The sequence below is a fragment of the Rutidosis leptorrhynchoides genome, chromosome 4 (assembly GCF_046630445.1).
Source record: "Rutidosis leptorrhynchoides isolate AG116_Rl617_1_P2 chromosome 4, CSIRO_AGI_Rlap_v1, whole genome shotgun sequence".
NCBI lineage: Eukaryota > Viridiplantae > Streptophyta > Magnoliopsida > Asterales > Asteraceae > Rutidosis > Rutidosis leptorrhynchoides.
Window position 1 is genome coordinate 230,035,734 of NC_092336.1, and position 19,630 is coordinate 230,055,363.

A 19,630-nucleotide genomic window follows, 5' to 3' on the forward strand; every position below is an offset into this window, starting at 1 on the left:
TTTTTCAGGTGGTATAACCGACCTATATCATTCTGGTGGTATAACCGACCATATATCATTTTGGTGGTATAACCGACCATATATCATTTTGGTGGTATAACCGACCATATATCATTTTGGTGGCAGAGCCAACCATATTTAGTATTAAGATTATCGTGCTGATAACGTGTTATAATTCAGTAGGCTTATAACTACCTTTAGTGGTTTGATTCTTGATGTTATAATTCAGTAGGCTTATAACTACCTTTAGTGGTTTGATTCTTGATGTTATAATTCAGTAGGCTTATAACTACCTTTAGTGATTTGATTCTTGATTTAGAATACTAATAATGAAGTGTAAGAACAAAGATGATAATGGAGAGAAAGAAAGAAACACTTTGTAAGTGTGAGAAATGGTGCAAGTTTAATGCTTGCATTCATGAGTATTTATAGCCTAAAATCTCAATATAAAAATACATACTTTGTGTACCAAAATTGACTATATGTATACACCAAAATTGACTATCCATATCTATATTATTATTATTATTATAACAGTGAGACCTTATTTCACTTCGCTTTTTTACGAAAACTTTATGAGAACTTTATTAATATGTTCGTCCCAAAACAATAGTTATATTATAACTTTTAAAGTCTTTATTGTATTATATAATATTTGAGTAAAATTATACAAATTAAAAATATATATAAAACTTAATTTATTCATATAAATATAATCAACTATTATATAACACACAAAAAATTATTTAAAATTAAATTTAATAAATAATACTTCTAATGGTGTATCCTATCGTATACACACATAAAAGGCATAATGGTTGCATAAAAATAGCATCAGGAAGGCTGGAAACAACAGTTTTGTGGAGTTGTCCGTCTAGCGTTCTCCGATGTACAGGCTGCTCCGTCATGCGTAAGCCCTGAAGGCCGCCTAGCGCGTAAGCCCTGGCCGGAGAACGCCACCTTCATCACAAGTAACAGAACGTATCATCATCTGACACGTGTCCCCAAGCAATCTGGTGGATCTGACACTATAAATAGACCCCTTGGGTCGTCATTTTACACAGTTCAGATATTCTGATAACTTTGAGAGCTGAGATTTCACTCCTCTCTTTCTCTCTATACTTTCTCTCACTAGAAGTCATCCGGCTAGTACTTCTACGATCTACCGATGACAGATTGATTAAGCCACCCCACAAGTTTCTACACTTGTGAACCGGGTCTGCAGGGATTATTTCCCAAGGGTAAAAATCAATCGGCAACACTCCGCCCTCCTAAAGCTAGATTACTTCTAGTATCTTGTTGACACACTAAGCCTTACTTCATAAGGAAATAGGTGTTAACAATGGTGCCATCCACTAATGCAAAGAACACATGAAACGGAAAAGGAACAAAAACAACTGAAGCTCCATTTGTACTTGAAGCAGTCAATAATCAATCAACTGACGACATGATCCCTGTTGAAGATGTACATGTTCCACCACTAGATGGTACGATTGAAGAAACAGTTGCTGAAACTACAGAAAGGCTTAAACATTTGGCAACTAATTCGGAGAAAAGGCCAGTAATCGAAGAAACGACAGCCAAAAGTGCAGAAAGACTTCCAAATTTTGTTGCTAATCCAGAACGACGACCATTGATGCAACCACGGCGATGTCCATCATTTATACCTTTTCGGCGGATGACGGATGGCAAAGACAAGCAAATAATGAAAAGGCAATCTATATCAAAATACAAGTTATCCAGGCTACTTGACAAGCTGGGCAATCTTATTGATGATTCTGGGGATGATAACGACCTGAGCTATGATAATAACGACTCTGATGATGAAATTGACAAAGATGAGTTCATGTCAGAGAAGCAGGCAGTGTTGCTTTTAAATGACATTCTTAAGCAGACAGCCCCGGAAAAATATAAGCAACGCTTAGCGCAACCCGCCGTCCGTGCTATGGCCGTGGACAATTTCTTTGCCCTCATTACTGGAGAGCAAGCCACCAAGCCACCAGCCATGGCAGAATCTACACAGTGTTTCATTGATCGAATTGCTAATTATCCATTGCCCAGAAATCTTGCTATACCAACAATTGGAGTTTATGATGGCACAACGGATCCGGAAGATTTTCTGACTATGTTTGAAGGTGTTATGAGGTTGCAGCATTGGGAGGATGAAACTGCGTGTCATATGTTTCCTATGGTACTACAGAAAATGGCACGCGAATGGTTTGCTAGTTTGCCACCAAGGAGTATTACCAGTTTTCTTGATTAGAGCAAAATTTGTGATGCAATACCAAAATCTACGGAGCTGTACTCTGACACATCTTGATGCACACGAGATCACAATGTATCATAACAAATCTTTGAGCAATTTTATGAAGCGTTATACACTTGAAGCACAGAAGATCCCTGATTGTCCAGAATCACAGCTTGTATCTGGTTTTATTTTCTGTCTGGACCAGCGACGGTTTAGTGCACTTGTTCATGCATTACGGTATGACTTGCCAAAAACATTGCATCAGGTGTTGGAGGTTTCACAGAGGCATGTTCGAGCTGGTGAGCGTGGGTTGAACAAGTTTGATATTGGCAGCAGTAGCAAGCCGCACAACAGAGGACGCCGTGGAGAGAACAGAAGAGAGCAGCATGGTGGAAGAGATCATCGGAACCAACCGCAGTACGGAGACCGGATCACAGAGTGCGAGACAACTCCAGAAGTTGTAATCAGGATGGTTTGGATCAACGACAGTCATTATGAAGAAGGTGAATCATCAAACAGCAATTTGGACAGCTGGAGATATGCTCCAATTATCTTTCAGCCAATTCAGAATTGGGCGTTGTCCGTCCAACCAGTGATCATTTCAGCAGAGATAGCAAATAAGTTTGTCAACTGTATCTACACAGATACGGGAAGTGAAGTTGACATCATTTACTGGCATTGCTTGAAGACTTTTCCAAGGCATGTGCAGGGCAGAGCTAGGCAAACGAGGTTGAAAGTTTCTGGATTAACGGGAGCACCGGTAAATGCCATGGGGCAGATTCGTTTAGAAGTTGTTATGGGCACATTCCCATTGTTGAGAACAGAAACAATCGATTTCACAATCATAGATGGAAATTCTCGATTTAATGTCCTTTTTGGAAGGGCAGCGTTGGCTAAATTCGGAGCGATAACATTGACAGCTCAGTCAGAGATCAGGTTCCCAACTCCTAACGGTGTAGCCGCCATACATTCACAGTATGTGGCACCGGCTAGGGAGAGATCCACATTTGTGAACTTACCAGAAGACAACGTAAACTGGAGAAAGCATGATCGGTTGTTTAGTGATGATGAAGTTCAGGAGTTTTTCATTCCATAATCAAGTGTGTAGGCCGGATAGCGCTGGGCGCTCGGCGTATGAAGAAGCAAATCTCAGTATGTTATCAAGAACAAAAGTTTATTATCAGAGCAGTTTTTTAGCATTTTTATGAAGACATTGTCTTTTACAATCATTGTATTCATGCCAAAATACACATGTTTGGCATTTGAAGAACATATTTTCGCATTATATGAAGAGCAACGTTTATCAATTTACTGTGAACCATTGTGGTTATTTTACAGTGCATATGTTAGCAATTGCATACATTAAACATTCATGGCGTACTAATTAGGCTTGATCCACCTAAATTCGTCATCAATCGTTTATGTACTGCACAGTACCGAACAATAAATTTTATATTTTTCTTAAACAAAGTGCTGCCCGTGACAAATGTAAAACATTACATTTATAACCTGCCCACAGAAGGAGTGTATTTTTAAAATACCTCCGATGGCGGAAGCTTTTGTGCCGGCCAGTAAAGGCACAAGAGATCGGCTAGAAAACGTTTAAGTTTTACTAGAACGCACCGAGGCATGATACAAAACTCAGATACTTGTCATGACAAACATTATAAAAACTTATTTCACAGAACGAAAAGAAGTTTATATATTTTATGAAGGCAAAATAATTAGCAATTCTTCCTCATATACTTTATGACAGAAGGCGTAAGACGGAGAGTCTATTGATTTGTAATCATTCTTCTAAAACACTTCATAATTCTTCCTCATTAATTTTATGACGGAAAGCGTGTAACAGAATTCAGACATCATATTAATTTAGCAAAACTTAATACTACAAGGCGTCTACATATGAATTACCTTATACACTTTTCAAAATGATTTGCTCAATTATACACTGCACAATTGTGTATAGAAATTTTATGCTCGGGTGCATAATCGATTGATTTTAAAGCATTAAGCATCAAAATATTTGCAACAAGCATGTAAACACACATAGTCATCACAATAAAGTCAGTATGTATATAATGTCAAGGTCAGAAGGAAATTTATTACAAAACATTGTTTGACATTTTTACAAAAATCAATCAAATTTCACGCTAAGCACATCTTTAGCAGATGAATCTTCTTTGCTGCATGCTTCGTCATAAACGTTTATCTTCAAATTTATCAATTTGTCTTTAGTCTCATCAACTTTTTCCTGAGTACCAGGGGGCATAAGTTTGGTAATAGCAGCAGAAGGGGTTTGGTTAGGAGCAAGGTGTTTAAACAGCTTGCCGGTCACATCAGCAATAGCATGGGTGCGAACAGCATCAACATAATCGTTGTAGGGATTCGCCACAAGATTGGATCCAAGCAACTTAGCTATCAGACTTGGTATACCCTTCTTAAGCTCTGCAAAATTACCTTCGCCTTTCTCCGCCCTCCGGAGAAGCTCAGCAGACTTTTCCCTCTCTGCATTCAGCTGCTTCTCCAGCTCACCCACTTTCACCTGCTCCTCTTCAAGTCTTTTCTTCTCAGCATTCCTTTCCCCTTGCAGAACAACAGCGACATCTTGAGTACTTTTTAGCTCAACTTCTCTAGACTTTATTATTTTCTGTGCATCACTTAAGGCACGCTCAGCATCAGCATCTCTTTTACGAGCATTTGCACCTTCAGTTATGTCTTTACGGGCTATAGCAAGAATAGACTCCTGATTCTTCTGCAGTTGCAGCACAGAGTCCAGATGATTGGTTAGTAATACATGAGCTGCCATAGTTGATACCCTGAGTTGATCAGAGCGGAGAGTAGTGAATTGGGGTTTCAGCTCAGGGATAACACAACCCTGTACAAGAAAAAATTTTATGAGTAATTTCAGGCAACTCACATCAATAAATTACAAACATATACATGCAGAAGGTCTTATCATTCATACCTGAAGAAGAGTTGCAAATTCTTTATCCTTAGTGGCAGGGTTTGCAATGATAGCCTGCAACGCTCTCACATGAGCAGGAAGAGTTGGCTCTTGAACATTGGAGGATGTGATAGCTGGGTTAGTGATATTAGGAGGAGGAGAATGATAAGCAGAGTTGCCTTCCGGCCTATCTTCATGAAATTCAGATTCATCGAAAGGAGTAAAGTTTGGGTCAGGCGTTTTCAGGCCCTTCTCTCCTTCACTTTCAAGATTCTCCTCCGGCCTCCGTTCACCGCCTTCCGCGGCCTTCCCTTGGCTATCATCCGACTCTGATAAAATTACTAACAACAACAAATTAGCATTATGAATAAATATAACAATTATAAAAAAAAATGTGTAAGCAGAATGTGCATACTTCTTCTGCGTTTCTGCTTTTTGCCCTCCTCTGTACTCTTCGCCCTTTTAGAGCCTATGCTCTTCTTTATTGTCTTTTGGGTTGGAGGAGGAGTGGGGTTAGTTTCACCCGTGATGTCAACTGACCCTGATGTTTGTTGATCGGCGGTGGTGGTATCATCCACTGTCCGCTCAGTGTCTGTATGTTCAGACCCGGATTCACTGTCTGAGCTGCTCACAGCAATTTCTTCTCCCTTTTCAGCAGCAGCAGCAGCAGCAGCATCAGCAGCAGCTTTAGCTTCAGCCGCAACTCTCTCCGCCTCTAGCTCTTCAGCAGTTTTTTCACGAGCAGTGATCTCTACATCATCATCAAGATCAACGGATGAAAGAGCAGAACGAACCTGCATCACGGCGTTGGCTGCAAAAATAACACATGAACAGCAATATAAGTAAACATGACAAACAATAGACACAAATCTATATATATAATAAGATGATCATATCACATTCTACCCTGATTTTTCTCACGAAGTACTGGCACAGAATTGCTTGGTCATTCTTGACTCACTTTGCACAGCACAAGAATTCCCTCATACCTTTCGTATGATCTGGGCGGAAGGCGGAGCTCTTTCAAGCTATTTACTATCCGCTGCTCTGCGGGAGAAATCTTAACACCCTTTCCTATGCCAGCATCAATAGTACCCCATTCCCGGACAACGGAGTATTCCTCCGGAATAACAGTTTCATCAACAAAGAAAAATGGACTTTTCCAGTCCTTCAAATTTGAAACTCTATTCGTACCAACAAAATGAGTATTTTTCTTACTATCAATAGTAAGCCAGCAGTCACTAATTGTGAGAATTCTAAACAAAGAGATAAAAACTTTAATGCGAGGCTTTATATTAATAGCATTGCAGTACATTTCAAAAAGGATGATTTTTTGAAGGCCATGGGGATGCATCTGACTAAGACAGGCCCTATAATATCTAAGAAGGCGAAGAAGAAAGTTAGTAAGGGGAACACGGAAGTTGCCGTGGGTAATTTGTAAAGCGTATAAAGTAATTTTCCCCTCAGGAGGGTTGTCAGCAGTTTGTTTGTTGGTAGGAAGAACAGGGTTGTATTGATTGAGATGGCGGAAGGCAATCTTTAAGCCATCTAAATATTCACTTGTCAATGATGAAGCCATCGTGCTAACTTCTGGAATGTCAGCGGTATTTGACGAAGAATGCTTAGCGTGCTCTTGACCAGTACTCCGTGTAGAAGCCATGATAATACAGTAAAAGATATCAACAAGAAGAAAATAGCAGTAAGATGAAGTGTACTGACCTTGGAAGACGGTAAATCTTAAAAAGTTGAAGATTGAAGAAGGCGATGAAGATTTGGGGGAGAAATATGCTTTTTAGATCTTGACAAAAGTAAAAAAGTGATGGTAACAGGGTTATGACGGTTTTTATAGGGGTTCATCGGTGCAATTTTTATGGCCATGATTGAGACACGTGTATGGGTGAGTTTAAACGAAGGGTACGAAATAACACTTTTACAGCTGGAGGCGCGTGGATGATCTCAGCCGTAAAAAATTAATCATAACAGCGTCAGTAAAATTCGTCTGCATTTAATGCCTAAAATGTTTTCCCCGATGCAAGTGGGCAATGAACAGGCTGGTTTGGCATGCGTTTTCAAAAGTTTAACGACTTAATCATTCTTCAAATGCTTAAGTCATTAAACTGGGGGGACTTAATGGTGTATCCTATCGTATACACACATAAAAGGCATAATGGTTGCATAAAAGTAGCATCAGGAAGGCTGGAAATAACAGTTTTGTGGAGTTGTCCGTCTAGCGTTCTCCGCTGTACAGGCTGCTCCGTCATGCGTAAGCCCTGGCCGGAGAACGCCACCTTCAGCGTAAATTTCGGATCACAAGTAACAAAACGTATCATCATCTGACACGTGTCCCCAAGCAATCTGGTGGATCTGACACTATAAATAGACCCCTTGGGTCGTCATTTTACACAGTTCAGATATTCTGATAACTTTGAGAGCTGAGATTTCACTCCTCTCTTTCTCTCTCTACTTTCTCTCACTAGAAGTCATCCGGCTAGCACTTCTACGCTCTACGGACGACAGATTGATTAAGCCACCCCACAAGTTTCTACACTTGTTAACCGGGTCTGCAGGGATTATTTCCCAAGGGTAAAAATCAATCGGCAACACTCCGCCCTCCTAAAGCTAGATTACTTCTAGTATCTTGTTGACACACTAAACCTTACTTCATAAGGAAATAGGTGTTAACAACTTCGAAAGTCAAAATATGACTATTAATTTGAGACGGATAAAATACTGATTACAAATTCCGTAAAATAATTTGAGCAAATTTATGTTATTAAGTCATGATATTTATGTGTAGCGGGTGATCAAACTAGAAGAAATATTAGCCATTAATCTTAATTGATTACTTAGCAGGGGCGGATTTGAGGGCGTGCAACACGTACGCTCGCACGGGACCCATAATCCAAAGGGGCCTATAATGCAAGTACTTAACCATATTTTTAGTGTATATTGAACTTATTCGTACATATAGTTAAAACTTTGGTATACAAAAAGGCCTATTTTTGTTGATTGAACAGGGCCCATATGAAAAATTAGAATTGACGGGACGGCCTTGTTACTTAGGGTGTGATTGGATGAGAGCTTATGAAAAGTTATAGGAGCTTAAACTTATGATATTAACAAGCTATAAATCACAAGCTTTGTTTGACATCAATAAAAAGTAGAGTTTATAATAAAAGGAAGCTCTAGAATAAGAAGCTCTTGAAACTAGTTTTTTAAAAAATGTAGAGTTTATGAGAAATAAATCTAATAATATACGAGTACCATTTATTATTTTAGTTTACACTTTATATATGTGTCCATCTAAGTCATTTCACAAGTATAAGATCAAACAGACTAGTGCTACTTTACCAAATACTTATAGAAAATAACAAGCTTCAGTTTCCCAGCTTCAGACTCATTAGCCTCATTAGCGCCAACTTCAGTTAAAAGCTTCAGCTCCAACAAGTTTCTTCCAAACACACCCTTAGCTTCCATTTAGGCGAAATAGTGGATTAACTTATGTGATTTCTCTCTATGCGTACTTCATTGAACGAAATTAAAATCCTTCTATTCTTCGGTCAATTCAAGCTACGGAGCAAAATTACAAATGTAATTTTAATTCACAGAAGTTTGATGAGTAAGTTTTTATTTTCGTTCCTAACTAATTATATTAATCGGTATTGTTAATCAGTTTACATAATTCACTATTTTTTTTGTGAAGGAGAAGAAATTTTGTTTGAGCAGGCCTCGAGATAGCATAAGTCGAATTAGGGTTCGATGCGGTCCAGGATAATGGCGCCTGAGTTTTTGTTTATTGTTCTGCGATATGGGGTTTGTGACAGAATGGTTAGTGGAGCTGCTACAATTTTGAATTGGGTGAGATGGAAACCATAGTTTTGTGTAGTAGGCTTAATATGTTTTTTATGTGGAGGAAGGAGATGAGGTGTTGCAAGTCCCCTTTTTTCCCGTGGTTATGCTTTTTTGATGCAGGATGGGCTGTTTAGGAGGAAGAAGAAGAATGAAGAACTATGAATAAGGTGCTAGAAGAGTGTAGGGTTTTAAAGGGAGGGGAAAATGTCGTTTAGTCCGTACCGGCCCGCGCGTTGCGGCGGGGTTTTCGGCATGCGTATTCATATTTAACGTAGCGTTGTGTTAAGTGCCGTTTTGGATGTCGTTGTGTTAATCGTTTTTTAAAAAGTATATGTTTCGAACGTAGTTAGCTTTGTTTTGTTCAATAAATTTTTTCAAGTGTAACGATGCTGTCGAAAAAATTTAACTCGCGGCGAACAGAAAGATACGGGTTGTCGTTGTGTTTAGCGTTTTTTTAAAAGTGTCCGTTTCGCGTATAGTTAGTCCCGTTGGGTTCGTAAGATTTTTCGAGTTGAACAGTGGTCTCGGAATAATTTTACTCGCACCGAACGAGAAGATAGGGCCCGTTATAAATTCGGGTAGAATTAGTTTCTTTATTTTAATAAAATTATATATTTACACTTTTTACTCCTGAAAAATTGTAAACTTCGGGGGCCATTGTGTAAATATAGCCGAAGTTGAAGGACCGTTTGTAATGTGAACGTAAACTCAAAACGACAATCCGATGTAACTGAAACGACGGAAACCGCCACCACTTTTAGTATGTAAAAAAATAATAAAAAATAATAATAATAAAAATAATAAATAATAATAATAATAATAATAATAAAATAAAATAAAATAAAATAATAATAATAATAATAAAAATAATAATAATAATAATAATAATAATAATAATAATAATAATAATAATAATAATAATAATAACGATGGTTTGGTGCGTGATCATAACGATGGTTTCGATGTGGCTCTCCTTGATCGTTTGTTCTCTAAGGGGTTTCGCACGGTTAAGTCTATCCCTCCCAAGTGTCGTTTGGGGTTTTCTCGGGTTTTGAAAGGTGCTCTTGATAAGGTGGTCTCTAAGCCTGATGACATTTCTAGTTGGGTCTCTTTGTTGGTGTTACCCCTTTGTACCCTTAAAACCTTTCGGCCACGGAGTTGTCGTGAGTCTACGTCTTCGATAAAGCGTCGGCATCAGGAAGAGAATATTTCCCGTGCTATTTGCTCTTGGGGGACAGCGGGTGGAAGTTTACAGCTTGTGATGGAGTATTTGGCAGAGGATTCTCTTATGTTGTCAGTGGTTGATGATGAGGTCCTTGATTTGGAAGAGCGTAATATTAAGCAGTGTCGTAGGAAGATTTGTGATGGCCATTACACCGCTGCAGCTCGTGTTCTTTCTTCATCAGGCGTTGCTCCTTATAATGACGCCACGCTGGCAGACTTGCTGTCTAAGCATCCTTCTTCTATAGCTCCATCCTTGCCTGATATGCCGGTTGATCACCTACACCTCGTTACGACTTCTGCTGTTATTTTGGGTTAGATTAAAAGTTTTCCTCGGGGACATCATGTGGTAGGGATGATTTACGTGCACAACACCTTATGGATTACTTGAGTGGTGCTGCTGTGGCAGTCTCGGATGAGTTGGTTGGCTCTATTACCGGGGTCGTTAATCTCTTTCTAGCTGGAAGGTGCCTTATGGAATTAGGAGAGTATATAGCTAGTGCTCCCCTCACACCGCTTGTCAAGCCCGGCGGTGGTATTCGTCCTATAGCTGTGGGTACTGTTTGGCGACGTCTTGTTTCGAAGGTTGGCGCTGCTATGGTTGGTCAGTCTTTGGGAAGTTACTTCGATGGTCTTCAATTTGGTGTTGGTGTTTCTTCAGGTGGTGAGGCTATTCTTCATGTTGTGAATCGGTTGATTGAGGATCGTGGCTCTGATGTTGACCTCTCTATGTTATTAGTTGATTTTCAAAATGCATTCAATCTTGTTGATCGTACGTTCATGTTACGTGAAGTTCGCCGCCTTTGTCCGAGCATTTCTCAGTGGGTTGAATTTTGCTACTCTAATCCAGCAAGATTGTATTGTGGGAACCACACCTTATGGTCTTCTCAGGGGGTGCAACAGGGTGATCCACTTGGTCCGCTGCTTTTTGCTTTGGTCTTACAACCCTTGGTTTCTAAAATCAGAGATAATTTTGAGGTTTGTCTTCAGGCGTGGTATTTGAATGATGGCACTATTATTGGGGACACTTTGGTGGTGGGGAAGGTTTTGCATTTGATTATGGGGGATGGGCCTCGTTTTGGGCTACATCTCAACGTTAAAAAAACAGAAATTTTCTGGCCTACGGAGGACCCTCGCAGCAGGAAAGTAGGTGTCTTTCCTCCTAATATTGCTCGACCTTTAAATGGTGTTAAGTTGCTTGGGGCCCCCGCAAGTTCCGGTCTTGGTTTTAGTAGTGAACTGGTGATGCAAAGGGTGACCAAGTCCATTGCGCTTATGGATAAGGTTGCTAAGCTTGATGATCCTCAGTGTGATGTTGTTGCTTAGGGCATGTACGGGAGTTTCTAAACTCTACTTTACCTTGCTTACTTGTCCTCCTAGTATATTTGAGGCGGCTCAACGCGCTTTCGATGGAGCCCTTCGATCTTCCTTGGAGCGTATTGTTACTGCTTCAGGGCCTGGGTTTGGTGATTGGCAGTGGCGGCTTGCCACCTTGCTATTTGCATTTGGAGGGCTTGGTGTTTATTCTGCGGGAGATGTTCGTCATTATGCTTTTCTGGCTTCTCGATTACAGTCTACTGGGTTGCAGACCAAGCTCCTACGTCATGCGGGTATTGTTGGTCTTGGTCGTGCTTTTGAAGATGCATTGGGTCTGTTTAATAAAACGGTTGGGTTTGATATTTTAGGTAATCAGAGTGAGGTCGCTGCCCCCATACTCATGAAGAAATTGGCAGATGTTTATTTCACAAAGGTTACCGCTTCTGCAGAATCCACTTTTTCATTATCTCCCCGACAATCGGCCTTATGGAAATCGCAGCATGGTGATCACACCTCTGCTTGGCTAAGGGCAGTCCCTATTTTGGGGTTGGGTCAGACGATGAACGCAAAGACTTACCGATGTGTGTTGTGCTACCGGTTGGGTGTTCCATTGTTCTCTATCTCGACGGCATGCTCTGCCTGTTCAAGGGTTTTTACTGGGGATATTTTCGGGGATCACGCGGTGTCTTGTGCTGGTATGGTGGGTATTAAGCATCGACATAATGTTGTTCGGGATTCCCTTGTTGATGTTTGTTATCGATCTGGGATTTTAGCGAGAAAGGAGGTTGACATTGGGTTGTCTGGAGGGAACGACAGGGCCCTCAGACCTGCAGATGTGTTACTTTATTCATGGGATTGTGGTCGCAATGTTTGTGTTGACTTGACAGGGTCTTCTCCTTTGACACAGTCTGGGCTTTCTGACTTTGTCCCTGGACGTGCTGTGGTTGATGCGGCTCGTCGGAAGCGGGTCAAGTACGAATCTAGCTGTCAGGCGATTGGTTATGGTTTCATTCCTTTCTCATTTTCTTCCCTTGGGGAATTAGAAAAGGATGCTGTTTCTTTGCTAAAGCGGGTTCAGAAGAGTTCGATGACGCAAGATATTGGTGCCGGTGCTGCTGCTCATATTTTTATTAGGATAGGTTTTGCTATTGCTAGAGGTGTGGGGGCCCAGATTGTCTCTAGGCTTCCCACTAATTTTTTGTAAGTTTTAATACTTTTAAGCTTATAATAATAAGAGGATAATAATAATAATAATAATAATAATAATAATAATAATAATAATAATAATAATAATAATAATAATAATAATAATAATAATAATAAAATCTTACACAACTATCTTTGGTCATAAATTACAAAAAATATATTTTAAAGCATCTTCTTGTATAATATCTTCAAGCATATTTAGTATATTATATGACTAAAAACCGTAAAGTAAGAATTACATCCGATTTCGAAACCAGAACATTGAGGGTCGGTTATAACCGGCATCTATGTAATTTTTTTTTTCGAACGGCTGCAATTTTATTAAATAAGCAAAAGCTAAAGAAAAAGATACAACAAAAACAAATATTTACAAGGAAAGTAAGGGAGACTGCATCCATTGATTCCAATTACAAGCCTTTTTTCGGAATCTAGCAAAGATCCAATTGAAGCTTGTCGCCACAATACTGTCAATCACGTGGCACTTCCGAAAGTTTTTTTCCTTGAATATGTAACTGTTACGCAATCTCCATATATTCCATAATGTTGCAATGATAATGATGTTGACAATGAGGCGCTTGTTATTGTGAATGGGAACACCATCTATCCAAGCCCACAAATTAGATAACGATGACCAATTAGGAAACGAGATGTTGGACCATTGTGCAATTTTTGACCATATTTGCTGACTGCTTTCGCACCGTAGGAATAGATGATTTTCATCTTCGATTGGCTCGTCACATAAACTACAACCTGCATGTTCGAGATCAATGCCACGAGAAAGAAGATTAACCTTTGTAGCAAGCCTAGATAGCTTCAGGCGCCACAAGAAAATGTTGGCTTTTATGGGAGCATAATTACACCATGTAGTACTGTTGACAAAAGGGGCTGCATCATGAGCATCTATCAGCTTGCGAGCTTTTGAGACTGAAAATAAATCGCCATTCCAAGTCCATCGGTCCTTGTCACTAGATAAGGTTATCGAATTAAGAATATCTTTTAGCTCTTGCAAATTTTCCACCTCCACTCCATATCTAGGATCTCTTCTCCATGAAAGTAACCATGAATGGTTAAGGTATCGGGATGCAACAGTAGCTCGCTGATCAGTATCCAAGGAAAGCAAACGCGGAAAACGGGCAGCAAGTGTTGTGCCATTGTACCATGGGTCAAACCAGAATTTTGCATTTACCCCATTGCCCAGATTCAACCGAAGGAGACCTGCATCAAAAGAGTAATCATTGTGAAGCATATCAATGGTTTTAGAGATAGTCGCCCATGTTCCAGAAGCGTATGGAGTACAAGGAACCATAGGACCTTGTGGCTGTCCATGTATCAACGTGATTAGACTAGCCCAACTTGAGTTTTTACTCGTGATAAACCTCCATCTCCACTTGTAAATAAGCGCTAAATTGAGAGAATTTAGGCTAGGGACGCCAAGGCCTCCTTGCTCCAAGGAATTGAGTATTAAACGCCATTTTACCCAATGTATTTTACGAGTATTTTCTTTTCCACCCCAAAAAAAGGCGGCTCTCATTGATTCAAGTTTGTTTATGACTTTCTTTGGAGCTCTAAACATTGAAAAATAATACGTGCCAACCGAACCTAGCACGGATTTTATGAGCGTAAGTCGACCTCCCATTGAAATAAGGTTGGATTTCCAAGATGCAAGACGTTTATTTTTCAATGTAATATTCATAAGATTAAATGTAACGACTTGCAGAGATGGTCTAACAGCCCTATTAAACAAACGATTTTGTGGCGTATGTGAAACTTGGCAAAATGTATGAAAGGCATCTCTAGCATTAAATGTTTCCCTTAAAAATAGGCATTTAAATCGGGTATAACACCAAATTTAAGCTTGAAGGGTCACATGACCCGTAATATATGGATCCTCTTCCCTATCATTTTTATTTTATAGCACGTTTCATCCTACATGACTACATCTCTTTGCTAATCATCCCTCTCTTTTATGTGTCTTTCAATTTTTAATCAAATAATCAATTAAATTCGAATATTTGATCAACATTCATAGCCGACAACTTTGAATATGTGAAAGATTGTTGTATTGATAATAGACTAAAGATTTTTTAGAAAGGCAAAAATAGAGTTATTGATCATTGATCATTAATAACAAAGTACATACTGGGTATATGAACATCGAAAATTAACATCCTACAACATTTTAAATCTGCAGCCTAAGCCTTAACTAAAGACAATAAATATGATCCGAAATAGAAATGAAGCATTTGCGGACTACTCAAACCGATTCCCGATTTGATTTTTATGTTAAGTTTGATTTTGGATTTGTCAACCATGTAAAAGCCATTCGATATTTCCTTTCTTCCAACGATTCGATATCCAATCAAAACTTTTTAATTTGAATTTCATTTAGTAGCGAAGCTCCATTTGCACGATCTTTTTCAAAGATGAATGCATTGTGATTTTTTAAAATAGTGTAACCAGTTATCTTTTCCGTGGCTTGCCAAATAAGTTTGTCGTGAGCATTTTTTATTGAAGGGTTGTCACCGTAGAAACTGGATCCTATATGTATTATTTGCCCCATTTAAAGACCACCAAGATCGGACCTTAGTCCACACCTCCGCATCAAATTACACTCAAATAAGGCATGATTTAATGTCACGAAATCATCGTCATAAAACGGACATCTTACCGAGTATAAATCAATACTATTGAAACTATATGATATCAAAGTAAACATATTTTTTGGTTAAGTCTTCTATTTATTTATGGGTTTAAGTAATGTGCAGGGGTCTTGCAGTCTTTATGTCAAAGTTGATTTTGGGTCTAAAGCTTAAAAAAGAAAACTTATGTACTTCAGCTGGAATTGAAGACTTGAAGACTTGGAGGACATGAATGCAATTTCTTTAAGTTATATATCTATATATATATCTATATATATATATATATATATATATATATATATATATATATATATATATATATATATATATATATATATATATATATATATATATATATATATATATATATATATATAGGGGCAGGATCAATGGGGAAGTAACCAATCGGGGGAAAGCGGGAGGAAGCAAAATTTTTTTTTTTTCCGTTTTTTGAAAAAACTTTGTTCACGAACATTATAGATTGGATGAAAATATGAACATTTAGAAATGACACTTCGTTATGAATGTTATTATTTTGGCGGGAAAACGATCGACAAAAATAACATTATAGATAATATTGTTCGTGAAGAATGTTAACGTATTTTTTTCATGTTTTGTGAAGTAAAATTTAGCCCGATTTAGAATTTAGGATTTAGGGTTTAGGGTTTGGTGTTTTGGGTTTATTCCATAAACCCAAAACACCAAACCCTAAACCCTAAATCCTAAACTTTAAACCGTTCGTGTTAAATCCTAAATCTAAACCCTAAATCTAAACCCTAAATCTAAATCCTAAATTTCTAAACCCTAATATCTAAACCCTATAAACCCTAATATCTAAACCCTAATATATAAACCCTAATATCTAAAACTTAACATACGTTCGAAAAACACGTTAATTGTTATATATTACTTCTTCGAGCGTTTTTCGGCCAAAATAAAAATATTTATCACAAAGTGTCTTTATTAAATGTTCATATTTTCATCCAATCTATAATGTTCGTGAACAAAGTTTTTTCAAAAAACGAAAAAATAAAAAATTTTTTGCTTCCCCCTGCTTCACCCCAATTGGTTACTTCCCCCTTATATATATATATATATATATATATATATATATATATATATATATATATATATATATATATATATATATATATATATATATATATATATAGTTTATTTCTTTTTATTTAATTATTCATTATGTATTTTCTGATTCAACATCGATTCTCTCTCAAATTAGGGTTTTGATATGTTCTTGTTTTGAGTGATAAGTTAATGATCTTCGATGAACTTGTGAGGATATTCTGAATCTAGTGATTGAATATTGGTTTACTGTTTCTTCTTGTAATATTTTTGGTTAATAGTCTGATCTCCTGTGGTTGATGAATTTAACCTTCTGTGATTGAAGGTTTACACTGTTGTGTTTCTGTGTATTTGTTCATGGTATCAGAGTGGCAAGGCTTGATATCGTTCGATCCGGTGTTTGTTTAATTTCTAATTTTCAGTTCTGAAAATTAGGGTTTCTGTTGTTCGATTGTTTCTTTCAAGATCGGTTGAAAGTTTAACGATTTTTACTGTGTTTGGGTTCGACAAAGACTTGTGGATTCAGTTTTTGGGTCAATTTTTCTGATTAATCTGAAGATTCTCAGTGAGAAACCCTAATTTGTTAAATTAGGGTTTGTTCTTCTTTGATCTTCTTATTCTTTCGGTACAAATTTGTCTTCAAAGGGGAGTCTCGTATTTATTCGTGCTTTGATTTGTTTTTTTACCCTGACAAAATCTCTACGCCCAACTCTTGATCTAGATCCTTTGAGATCTATGAAAACCTAATCAAGCGTAGATTGATCTTGACCAATATTACTATTAATCATCTTTACAGGTTGCCTGGCTAGTAGCCAGTCCATTGTGGTTTGTTTTTCTTTCCTTACAAGTGTCTGAACCGTGGATTTGTTGCGATTTTATGTGCTATTTGAATTATTGCATGATTATGTGTTTACTGTTTGTCTAAATTTGCTTGATATTGTGTGTTCATTGTTTCCTTTTGGTTGTTATTTGATCTTCTCTTGTTACTGTAATCATGTTTGATGATATTTCTGTTAGTTCTGTTGGTATTACTAAGATTAGTAAACTTGAATTCAATGATCCTTTATATCTGCATTCAAGTACCACCTCTGGTGCCTCTTTAATCACACAAAAACTAAAAGAAACATAAAACTATAATGTCTGGTCATGTGCTATGAAACTTGTATTACAAACTAAAAACAAACTAGGTTTCATTGATGGTACATGTGTTAGATATGAGTATGAAGATGATGAAGTGTTATTAGGACAATGGGATAGATGTAATTCTATGGTTCTTACTTGGATTTTAATGTCACTATCTGTAGATGTGTATAATGGTCAAATTTTTGTAAAAATGCTGAATCTGTGGAGTGAGTTAAAAGAAACCTATGACAAAGTAGATGTTTCTGTTACATTTAATCTATATCAGAAAATTAATTCATGTAGTCAATCTGGTCAACCATTATCTAATTATTATCATAAGTTGAATGCTATGTGGAGACAATTTTATGATATGATTAAAATTGATGATATTGTGTCTCCTAATAAATTATTTCAAGAACATAATCAATTTTTAAAGCTTATGCAGTTTTTAATGGGTCTTGATGATGTTTATGTACCTATTAGGAGTCAAATTCTTACTTCTGATCCTGTTCCTTCTGTTAAAACTGCATTTTCTATTATTTCTAGGGATGTGTCTCAAAGAATGCATACTTCATCTAGTTCATATGTTAATAAAACACAGTCTTCTGCTTTTAATGCTAAAACTGCTAATTTTGTTAATAGTAATAATACTACTAATAACAAGAAAAAAATATAGAAACCCACCTTTAAAGTGCACAAAATGTAATATGCTTGGTCACACTGTTGATAGATGTTATGAGATAATGGGATATCCTCCAGGCTATATTAAAACACCATTTAATCAAGGTGCACATAGGCTTAATAGCAATAACTGTGTTTTTGACAAAAGTGAATGTAGTTCTTTTGTTCATCTGACTAATGAACAGTTTATGAAGTTGTTGAGTCTTGTTGATGATAAACCTGTGTCTCATCATACCAATGCCAATATGTCAGGTATATTTCAAAAATACAATGTGTTTTTTAATTCCAACTTTAATAAATTTTTCTCTTCAAATGGTTTTCATATGAATCAACCTTTTTCAAAATGTTGGATCATAGGCTCTAGGGCTAACCAGCACATGGTTTCAAATTCTCATAAACTTAATGATGTTATTGATGTAAGTGATTTAAATTTAAATGTTAATCACCCTAATGGTACTGTGGCAAAGATTTTACAAATGGGAAATATGAAACTTTCTGATAAAATAGAATTGCATGATGTGCTTGTTATATCTCAGTACTGTGTTAGGCTGCTTTCTGTAAATAAACTTGTCAAAGATAGTAATCTTGTTGTAAGTTTTGATGTTAAAAAACGTTACATACATGATTTGATTCAAAAAAGGTTGATAGGGACTGATAGTGAAAGTGATGGTCTTTATTTTTTTTATGATTGTTTGAATGGTAAGCAGATTAGTTCTAATATGTATGTGCATAATATGTCTAAACAAAAAATTTGGCTTTATAGACTTGGTCATCCTGTAGATCAAGTCTTGTCTGTATTAGGAGAAAATCATGATTTTAATAAAATTAACAATAGTGATCCCTGTGATATATGACATCATGCTAAGCAAACTAGAGAACCATTTCCTTTAAGTAACCATAAAACTAAGAAAATTGGCTTAGACACATGAGGTCCTTACAGGGTTAAAAGTAAAGATGGACATAAATATTTTTTTTTTAACTATTGTTGATGATTACTCAAGAGCTGTGTGGACATATTTGCTAAAAACTAAAGAAGAAGTATCTGACAACTTTGAAAGTTTTTTTATTATTTACTCTCAAATCAATTTGATATAAAAATAAAAACTATTAGAAGTGACAATGGTACTGAATTCTTAAATAATAAAATGGGTCAGTTTGTTAAATCAAAAGGAATTGTTCACCAGACCTCTTGTGCATATACACTCCAGCAAAATGGTATTGCTGAAAGAAAACATAGGCATTTATTAAATGTTGCTAGGGCTTTAATGTTTCAAGGTGGAATTCCTTTGTATTTGTGGTCTGAGTGTATACTAA